This window comes from Gossypium hirsutum, chromosome A08, assembly GCF_007990345.1.
Source record: "Gossypium hirsutum isolate 1008001.06 chromosome A08, Gossypium_hirsutum_v2.1, whole genome shotgun sequence".
NCBI lineage: Eukaryota > Viridiplantae > Streptophyta > Magnoliopsida > Malvales > Malvaceae > Gossypium > Gossypium hirsutum.
In genome coordinates, this window is record NC_053431.1 from 107147381 (window position 1) to 107159623 (window position 12243).

The window sequence follows — 12243 nt, forward strand, 5'->3', positions numbered from 1 at the left end:
GTAGCTGACTCCCATTCTAGAAACAAGTCTCTTCTAGTAGGTCAAATATGGCAGTTAAATGGTTCCACAATAGTGTCCAAATTGTTGAATAAAATCCAAGAACCTTATTTATCTGATAACTGACTGCAGAAACTGTGTGAAGAGGTTCAACAACCATCTTCTCAACATCCTAAATATGTATGGGATGGGCAGTTTTTAAGAAGAAAGGAGAAGATAGTGGTAGGGAAAGATGAAGTAATCAGAATGGGACTATTTCAACATACAAGTGTCATAAGGGGTCATTCGAGTATTCAGACTACAAGAAAAAGAATGTCATTAGTATTGTACTAGAAGGGGCTGACTAGAGACATCAAAAGTTGGGTTAAAGAGTGCATTTTTTGCCAGAAGTGCAAAAATGAAACAGTAGCAAAATCGGGTCTGCTGCAGCCATTACTTATACCAAAGAGAGCTTGGTCATCTATCAGTATGGATTTTATTGAAGGACTTCGCAAGTCGAAGGGTAAGTCCGTCATCTGGGTAATGGTGGATAGGCTTACCAAGACAATACACTTTTTGGCTTTATATCATCCATATACCATTTTGATTGTGGCTAAGAAATACATTACTCATATAATTAAGCTCCATGGACTGCCTAATTCAATCATTTCAGATAGAGATAGGGTGTTTATCAGTTATTTTTGGCAAGACCTTTTCCACTATGTTAGTACAAAAGTGCAACAATCCACTGCATACCATCCCGTATCGGATGGTAAAACTGAGGTTTTGAATAGGTGTCTTGAAGGGTAGCTTAGGTGCATAACAGGGGAGCTTCTGAATGAATGGGTGAATTGGCTTCCAATAGCAAAATGATGTTATAATTCTACTCACCATTCAGCCCTTGGCACTACACCTTACGAGGCCTTGCATGGCCAACCTCCTTCTCATCATATTCCTTACTTGGTTGGTTATTCTTTGGTGCCTAGTGTGGACCGAAGCCTACAACAAAGATAAACAGCCTGAAAGATGCTCCAATTCCATTTGAAGTAAGCTCAGAATCGAATGAAATAATAAACGGATAAGCATAGAAGTTATAGAGAATTCAAGGTAGGTGATTTGGTCTACTTGAGACTTCAGCCATTTAGGCACACTTAGTTAGAAAAATACTCAATTAGAAACTTTCCCCCAGGTACTTTGGACCCTTCTAAGTTGGACCCTTCCTTCTAGTTCGAGAGTACACCCCATTTCATATGTCTCAGCTTAAGAAGCACGTTAGGTCCACACCAATTTTGGTAGCCTTACCTGTCATTGATGCTGAGGGAGTTTAGACTAAGGAACCAATTTAAGTTTTGGACAGACATATTGTAAAGAGGGGCCACAACATAGTTACGAGGATCCTGGTTGAATAGGCAAACTCATTTCCAAAAGATGCAACTTGGGAGTTTTTTTACTAGATTAAGAACATGTTTCCTCATTTTAGTCCTTGAGGATAAGCATATTTTGCAGGAAGGGAGTGGATGCTAAGAGCTAAAATCTAGGCAAAACAAAATGGTACATATTTAGCTTGGAGAAAAACGGAGTGTTTCAACCTTAATGAAAACGATGCGTTTTAATCTTTTAAGTAACGGACGATTAGTTATTTTGGCAGGAAAATTGTCAATTGTTTGTTTTATTTCCTTTTAAATAGTCTGGATGTAAGGGGAATGACGAGCAGTACAATTTATACATTTTCCTCTCATCTTCTAAGTTTTTTCTCCCTCTCTCTTCTTTTCTTCCTCTTAACATTATTTTTGCAAATTTCTACATTCTGGTTTAACTCTTAACATCCTATGATATTTTTTATCATTAATTTATTCAACTAAACAATATAATATTATTAATTATTTATTTCATTCAACCAACATATTAACACTTTATTTTTTTATTTCAATCTTTTCAAATGACTATTCTATTCTACTAAACTAATCGTGTCACAAGACTTGGATTGAAAATAAATATACGTAAGCATTTATATCCAAGCTCTTTTCTTTTACATTGGGGTTGTTGATAGTATTTATATCGAAGCTCTTTTTTTTCATTGGGATTGTTGATTGCATGAGATGCGTGAAGATCCAGTTACTTCTTGTATATGATTAGCTGGAGTAGATATCTTCGGCCTTGCATACAAGACTGTGCCTCTAACCTTTTTGTTCAATACTACCTTTTAAACTATGACAAGTGCCATAGTTATTGAAACCTAACGAAATCATTTAGTTGGACTTGAAATTGACCGGTATACCAGTTTGAAGTAAGGAAGAGAGTTGTTTGATCTATGAATCAATATGAATTGAGATAAAAAAACTGTTTGAGTTGACGATTGAATCGAATTTTATAATTTTTTTAATATTTATAAATTTTTAATAATTTATTTAAGGAAAAAGTAAACCGACAGTCACTCAAATTTAACATTTCATTCACTAAACTTTCAAAAGTGAACTCAATCATTAAACTTTACAAAAATTACAAATCAGTCACTAACATTTTCAAAAAGTGACAAATTAGTCACCTAAGCCCATTTTCCATTACAGTTCTAACGAGACTGTTGATGTAGGTCCTTAACTCGCTGATATGGCCCGTTAACTTACCGTATTGGACATGACAATCAAAAGGACTTATCTTTTCAGGGAAAAAGGACAACTGAAGGGATGAACAGAAAAAAAAAGAAAAAGAAAAAGGGATGATTAAAAATTAGGGAAAGGGAGAATTAATTGAACTTTTTAGAGAAAAGTGATGGAGTAAGATTGAAGAGAATGAAGGTAAAGGGATAACCATTGTCAATTTCTTTCAGGAGAAAAAGAGACCGGGAGAACATTGTTGGGATGGTTAATAGAAGAGAACCAGCCGAAGGTGTTCTATCTATTGTCAATTTGGGTTTATGATTTTTTGGATTTAGGGAGATTTAGGTTTATGATTTTTTGGATTTTTTTGTTGAAATATGTTGCATTCGTATGGGGTTATGCATTATGTATGTTTGTATTCAATTGGTGTATGATTTTTATTGGAATTTAAAAAAAAATTTGTTTAAGGTTTATGACAGACTTAGATTTGTATAGCTTGTATTGTATTGTATGATGTCCTTTGCTTGGTTATTGTCTGTCATGTGCATGATAGAACTGGATTTATTTGTATTAAATTATTTGGCATGTGGACCTAAGTTGTGTATGTCAAAGACCTTACTGCCTTTATGTAACACCCCTCGCCCGCATCCGACGCCGGGACGGGGTTCGAGGTGCTACCTGACTTTTACTAACACTTTCATACTAAACAGGGCCATGAAATCTCAAATAATTAAAAACTTTTATTTTCACATACAATCTGTCCCATATACGGGCTTACGAGGCCCAAAACATACATCCGGAGTGGTTCGGGACCCAACCGAGAACTCATGAAAACTTAGAAAATCTCTTGCATCAAGGCTTCATACGCCCGTGTGGGTATAGAGCACACGCCCGTGTGCTAGGGACACGCCCGTGTCCCAAACCCGTGTCCAAAAACCTGGACAAATACAAGGCTATTTTCCAAGCCATTTTGTCACACTCACAATAGATACACGCATACTTATACAATAACATACAACATGGCAAAATTAGGTACTTAAACATTCCTAACATGTCATGATTATGGCAATTTCACATGCAATAGATATCATAGATTTTACTCACATCTTTACCACATTCATACTATAATCATTATAAACTCATCACATAATACCATAGCACATGCATGCATAATTAAAATAGATTTACAACCCCATAATCAAAATAGGCCAACACATATTGTTAAAGCCATATCACATACTCTAATATTTAAACTCCTATACATGTCATAGGCTCAAAGTACTTGAAATCACTACACCAATAGCATTAGCTTGACAGTGTGATAATATCTCTGACGGCCTCCAACCCGAGCTAACCTAGAAACTCTAGAAAACATGGGAAAGAAGAGGGGGGTAAGCTTTCACTTAGTAAGTTCATATGAAAACAATAAGCACTCATTAACTTGTTTTATCAATGTTTACAACATATTCTCAAGTTCACTACAAGCTGTCTTTCTGAGCAATGGTCACTAAATTATTTATATCTGGAGCTACGAAACTCCGAATTAAGTTTTGTTAATTTTTCCTGAAACTAGACTTATTTTCATTTCTTTCATAAAATTTTCAGAATTTTTGGTTAAGCCGAATAGTACAGTTTATTCATCAAAGTTACCTCTGATTCACTGTTTGACAGTTCCGACCCTTCTGTACTAAAGTTCAATTATCTCATAGTACAAGACTTGAATAATGTTTTCGTCTATTTCTCTTGAAACTAGATTCATATGTATACTTACTAATTTTTTTCTAGAATTTTTGGTTGGGCCAATTAGTACAGTTTATTAGTTAAATTCTCCCCTGTTTCAGGATATGACCACTCTGACCCCTATGCATTGAAAACCAAATTTCTCCCTGTAAAAAATTCCAACGACCATGACATTTATTTCTCCTAAAAACAGACTCAATAAGGAATCCATTCATGTAAGGTATGACTCTTAATAATTTTTTCACAATTTTTGGTGAATTTCTAAAGTCAAAACAGGGGATCTCAAATTCATTCAGACCCTATTTCACAAGAATTCAAATATCACACAATATGAAATTCTTTTTCTTCCCCTGTTTCTTTCATGTGAAAATAGACTCATTAAGCTTTAATCCCATATTTTATTCTGCCTCTAACTCATTTTCCACTATTTTTAGTGTATTTTCAAAGTTACACTACTGCAGTAACTCAAATCTGTCAAGGCTAAATTACTCATTCATGATCATTGTTCACAAAATTAATACAACATCGTTTGTATAATCATCACCAAGACATTCATATCACATTTTCATTTATCATCTTACCATATTGTTGTTATGTCAAGTTTTCAACCCAAGGGTTAAGTACATACCTGTTCAAGGTATCCATTTCACAACATTTACCAATACGTCCCTTTCATCTCGAGTATTCCTCCATTTGAGTAGAATTTTACCCGTTGAACACATCAGAATATAATTCGGATACATTGAAAGTTTGCACATAAGTGCCACATATGTAGCCAAGCTACCATGTAACCCGCCCATAAGTGAACTCGGACTCAACTCAACGAGCTCGGGCGTTCGCATCCATAAGTGAACTCGGACTCAACTCAACGAGCTCGGATGCCTAGTTACATCTCACGAACTTGGATTCAACTCAACGAGTTCGAACATTCACATCCATAAGTGAACTCGGACTCAACTCAACGAGTTCGAACATTCGCATCCATAAGTGAACTCGGACTCAACTCAACGAGTTCGGATGCTCAACCATCTTAGTTACATGTCACTTGTATCCTAATCTATTCCTAAGGTTCAAACGGGATTTCCTCGAACACATATCCTTGCCATCTTCCGTAAAATACCGAAACCAATACTCGGTAGCACTTTATATTTAACAGATAATACACATAACTTGCATTTTATTCGAAAATAACCACAAAGCATATATTTCATGATAAAAATCAGCATATCATATATTTAACATCAATAACTTAAAAATAACAATTATGCTACATTATTTACACATGAACTTACCTCGATACCACAAAGGTGAAAAAAAGACGTAATTATCCCTTAATCGATTTCTTTCCGTTCTAGGTCCAAATATCGATTTTTATCATCTAAAATATCACATTCAACTTATTAAAACAATTTATTGATCAAATTAGTCCCTTGACACACTTGGGCAATTTTTACAATTTTGCCCCTATATTTTGCCAAAATTACCAAATTACCCCTAGGCTCGTAAAATAATTTTTATCACATTTATTTACTCCTTGAGTCTAGATGAACCATTTTCATAACTATAGCAACTCATAATTTCAGCTATTTCACACATTTACAACTCATTTTACAACTTAGCAATCTAGCCCTTTTTAAGGTGTTTTCATGCAATTTCTTTCACAAAAGTTGTTTATTAGACAACTAGGACTCATAATCTTCCATAAAAACACAGCAAACAACACATTTACTCTCATGGAAAAACCCTAGACTCTTCATCATTTTGCAAAATAGACCCCTCATGAAAGCTCATGCTTTAGGGGTTCCAAAAATGTAAAAATCATCAAGCAAAGACATTAAAATCACTTACAAGCAAGGGAAATATGTTGCTGAAATTTTATAGCTTCAAAGCCCTTTCTTTGCTGCATATTTCGGTGAAGGAGAAAAGAAAAATGATAGCTTTTTCTTTTTGATTTGTTAATAATAAAACTAGTCAAAATTGGTGACCAAATTTCACCTAATTTGACTTTTCAACAATTTTGTCTCCCATGGCCTGCCATCACACTTTCAATTGCCTAATTTCACTTTAAAGACCCCCAATTTAAGATACAAGGCAATTTAACACCTTTAGGTATTAAAACACAACTTTTACCTTTTACGCGATTTAGTCCTTTTCGAAATTGGACTAGAAATTGCTAAAATTAACTTACCAAAATTTACATGCACTTATAAAATTATATTATAAAACATAAAATAATACTAAAATAATTTTCTCTGGCCTCGAAATAGTGGTCCCGAAACCACTGTTCCGACTAGGCCCAAAATCGGGCTGTTACATTTATTGTGATTGATTATTGTTTTCCATTGATATTAAATTTGTTTGGTAGGTTTGAATTTCTTTGTTCAAATATGTTGTATTCGCTTGGGGTTATGCACTATGTATGTTTGTATTTAATGGGTTATGATTTTTTATTGGAATTTGTTTTAAAAAATTATTTAGAGTTATAAGCTATTTGAATTCAATAGGAGTGCATTGTGTATGTTTGTATTGTGTGATGTCCTTTGTTTTGTGTTATGAAACAGGCATTTGGAATTGTTTTCCATTGATGTTAAATTTTTTTGGCAAGTTTACTTAATGAATTTAATGAAAGTGAAGAGAACTAAGTGATTTTGATATATCTGATAGTGAAATAGGTGATGATGTGTTTAATAATACTGAAATGAGAGTATGTGATAAGGTTAGGGTTAACTTGGATGGCTTAAACATGAATGATGTAGAAGTTGATGAAAAAATCCTGATTTGAAAACAGTTTTCTTGCATAGCGGAAAATTAAAATTTTGAAAACCAACCAGTTTGTGATATTTATAGCAATAAACCTTAATCGAATTTGTACTTGTGTTTTTGGCTTAACGGGGATTCGTTGTTCCCGACTTTCAATCAAACAATCTTCTTCGCTATTTGAACCATTTTCTAAGTAATCCATATAAGATTGCAAATGGATTATTTTTATTTTTGGAAACTTAAATTCATTTCCAAATGATTCCATTTCTCCATTTCAGAGAAAACAATAATAATTCCTAAAATGTTTCCCATTTTTACATTTCGAAGGAAACAATAGTCATTCCTGAATATTCCCCATTTCATTTTTCCTATTCATGTTGTTTATTTCTATTCAAACACACAATTCATTTCTGGTTTTAATGAGCTAGTGAAGGGATCGATTGGACATATGTAGTTGAGGCTTAAATGATTTATAATTGGTTTTGACTTTTCACCTATTAATTATAAACTCATTTAGTCATGAAGTCATTCCACTATAGTATCGTGATTGAGCTCTCCCCAACGACATACCATTATGAAAGCAGCTATTCAGTGCTCGTCCAATGACCTTGTCATAAGTGTGTTACCCTCATAGGATATTATTGATCTTTTTAGGATAGTATTTGTTCTCCCAATATGATCCTATTTTATCTCATGGTAACCATTACATCTTTTACTATCGAATAGCAATTAAGTCATTCATCACAAAGTCAAAAGACCCATTACTATGTTTACTTTTCATCAACCATGTAATGCCAATGAGAGGATATGATTTACCCATGTTTCGAGCCATGAATTTCACTGTTTTGAATGACGCTACGTATTGCAAAAGCCGCACACCCAATGCACCAACTTTTGGTTCCTTATTTTTTCGAACTCAGGCTTTTACTTATATCAAAGTATACGAGTCACGCATATATATTCACCATCCATTCAGGATTTAGGTATGCCACACTATGAATGTCACAAGTGAATAAATTCATAAATAGATTCAGGATCTATTCCGCTTGGGTTCTGTCTGATGTACTGTCAGTCCAGTCAATCACATCTATGTTTCTATCTTCTAGGAGTCATCCGCTCCAATGCCCAAGATAAGACATCTTCCTAGTTAGAGTTGATAGACGACATAAAGTCTTTCAATCGATTTGGTCATTTTCGATTAGACTAATGGCATGTTTAGGTTCGTCTACTAATACAAGTTGTGTTTATGTACTACGATTTAGCCACACAATACCACTTAGTATTAGTTTAAATAATAAGCAACCGATGAGCAACATTTGCTTCTATTTTGCTTTGCGTGCAAAAACCATGTGAGGATAATTATAAAAAGTATATTCATGTAATCAATAAATTTATTTTTATTAACCGTTCGATTCAAAAAAATTACAAGTGTACTTAGATGAAAATACTACACGTAGGGCACCAAATCCAACAGAAGTAGGGGAATTTTCTGATAGTAATGATTCTAAAATATTAAATAGTGCACACGAATTTGACTCGATGGCAAAACTTGGCTTGAGTTCAACATAGAAAGTAACATAAATAATAAAAAACTTGAGGTTGGATTGTTATTTCCCAACAAAGATAGTTTAAAAGAAGCTACTAGGCAGTATGGTAGGGTTAATCACTATCTGAAGTTCCCAAAAAATTATCACAAGAGGTTAAAGGAAGTTTGCAAGTCACATTGTTCATCGTACATATGGGCTTTTAGAATGAAGGAAATTAGGAGTTTAAACACTAACCATACTTGATCTAAGTCTTTAAAAATAGGAATATAACCTTAGCTTGCTAGCTCAAAATTATAAAGAACAGTTCATTGTTAATCTTAATTATTCTTTGACATCATTTGCAGCAAGAAGTCAAAACAAATTTCATTTGCCTTGTCTCACTAACCAAATGTAGGATAGCTAAACTTAGGGCACTGAATTAATTGAATGAGGGTATGAGGCATAACATGAGAAGATTTATGAGTATTTGTTAGAGGTTAGGACCTAAAATGTTGGAACAACAAGAATTTATTATCTAGATAACAAGTTATTTCAAATGATATATGTCTATTTGCAGGCATGCAAATATGGGTAGAAGGTTGGTTGTAGAAGGATAATAGGTTTAGATGGATGTTTCTTGAAGGGCTACTTTGGTGGTTAGCTATTGGTAATTGTTGGGATAGATGCAAATAATGAAATCTATCCTATTGCATATGTTGCGATTGAAAGTGGAAACCAAGCATCATGGTGCTGGTTCCTGGAGTTTCTCTCATAGGACTTGGAAATTGTGAGCTCATATCAGATATCTTTCATGTCTGACAAACAGAAGGTAAAACACAATTTGTTTTCTTTTTTTTTTCTATTTTTGCCAAGATGTTAAAAAATTAAACTATTTTTGTTTTGTTTTTAAGGAATTGTAGAAGCAATATCCATGATGCTTCTTAATGCATAAACAAGACACTTGTTAGATACCTACATCAAAATTTCAGGAAAGCTTTTTTTTTTAAAAAAAAAAGGCTTTAAAAGACTTGTTTAGGAAAATTGCTAGAGCAAGTACTATAAGGGATTTTGAGGATGGCATGACTGAACTGAAGAATATCAATAAAGATGCTTATGATTGGTTAAAGGGAAAGAACTCTGCTCACTGGTCAAGGTCCCACTTCTCATTAAGAGAAATTTTGACATGCTGGTGAATAATTTGTGTGAATGTTTTAACAAGGTAAATCCTTATACTGTTTTTTTATATGCAATTAATTTTGTTATTTGTGAACTGTTTTATGCTTTTGTAATTGATATTCCTTTTTGTTACTTACATAAGTTGATACTGAAAGCAAGAGGGAAGCTCATTCTAACAATGATGAAAACAATTAGGACCAAAATTATGCTGTTGATTGTACAAGAAAGAAAAAGCTAAAAAATTAAAGGAAACTTGTGTCCAAAGATCAAGAAAAAGTTCGATGCCAATATCAAAGATTCAATGAGGTAAATAGATTATTATTTGTCATTGATTGCTCCATGTATGCCTTTATTCTACCATCACATGCCAGTGTTTCCCATCACTTGCTAATGGTGCCCATCACATGCTAACTTTCCTCTGCTCTTGATATGTTAAACTATTTTTAGGTGTTTCCATCACACGCTGGTGGGGAGAGGTATCAGGTTGAATGTGGTCCAGGCAGCCAGCATGTGATGGACCTAGTTGAAAATTCCTGCTCCTGTAAGAATTGAGAGATCACTGGCATCCCTTGTATTCATGCGGTGATTTTCTTTCATCTAAAAGATAAGAACCCTAAAACTTATGTAGATAACTTCTACACCAAGGAAACCTAATTTTCCAATTACTTCAACTTCATCAAGCTAGTAAGGGGTCTTAAGCAATGGGAGCCCGTGCCAGACATGCTGCTAATACTCCCTCCTTTGATAAAAAGGCCACCTGGCCGACCTACTATTATGAGAAGGAAAGAAGTTGATGAACCACAAACAACAACAAATCTGACCAAGAAACGGGTGCAAATGAAGTTCAATAAATGTAAGAAATTTGGCCACGGGGAAATCGACCAAAGCCCTCCAATAAGTCATCTGCCTTGGCTTTATTACTTTACTTTTCTTATGCAATGTGTTTGATGGATGACATGACTTGTTCATGTAGGTCACAATACACACACTTGATGTTCATAATCAACATATGTTGCCAACTCATCAAAAAGCTATTGGAAAAAATTCAATTTGAAAACGATTTTCTTGCAAAGCGAAAAATTAAAATTTTGAAAACCGACCCTGTTTATGATATTTATAGCAATAAACCTTAACCTAATTCATATGATATCCATGAAACCAACTAAAAATCTGACTAAGGCAAGTGCACCTATCAATTAATAGTATAGTTATAGTGAGCAAAGATATTGTTCCTACGAAGACTAAAAGTACTAGTATTTACTATTTTTTATTATTTGACTGATAAATTTGAGTGATTTATTAATAACTAAAATTAACTAAATTAATTTGTAACACCCTAAATCCGACCTAGATGTTATAGCTTTATCTCAGAGGTTACATTAATGTTGCTAAAAAATATTTACTTCTTGAAAATATTTAGATTGGAGTTGTTTTTGTAAAAACTTACATTTTTAAAGATTGATTGATTTTTATTTCTTTGAAAAGCACTTATTAGAATATTTATTTTGAAAAAGAAATCATTTTTATAATAATATCGTTTTAACTTACTTAAAACAAAGAACTTTGCATTATTTTTATAAAAATAATTTATAAAGAATTTGCAACAGATTTTCATAAAATTATATAGAAAATTTACGATTTATTATTTTATTTAAAAATCAAGTAAAAACATAGTTAATTTAGATAGATTCCATAATAAAAATTACTTGAAATCCCATAATTTTCATGCATGCATGATAGTTCTAAAGTTATAAAAATAAATCACGACCGAAAACAAAAGTAAAGTCCAAAGCCCAAATAGTTTTAAAATCCAATAAATAACCATAATATAAATTCACCCTAGAGGATCCACTGAATTTGAATCCAAGTCTTATGTCTGAGTGTTACTTGAAATGTCTAAAACATTAATGGGGTGAGCTTTCTAAGCCCAATATGAGATTAACATAAACTCAATCACATGCTTATAAATATATACGTTATACAATCATGATAATTATATAATTCAGTATTTCATACTTATATGATACATGATCATGTCAATGCACATTTCATAAAACGATGCAGATTTTTATAAAACGATCTTACCTAACTCCGCTGCACACCATAAATGAGTTCTCAAGAACTCGTCCATCCAATATCACACCAAATTATGAACAATGTCACAGTAATACAGATAAACTGTCAATAATCAAAATTGTGGACAAGCTACCAAAATCGTAGATATACTGTCAATAATCAAAATTGTGGAGAAGCCACCAAAATCGCAGATAAACTACCAATAACTTCCACCTTTCACATATCTCACCCCATGCATGTGATATGACCAAAATCATTTAGAATCACATAGGCATGTTTAATATGCAAATCACATATGTACACATGATACCAAAATTTCACATTTTATAAATTATGTGAAAATCACATATGCCATAAGATCACATAACATGAGAGTGAGATTTACATGCTTT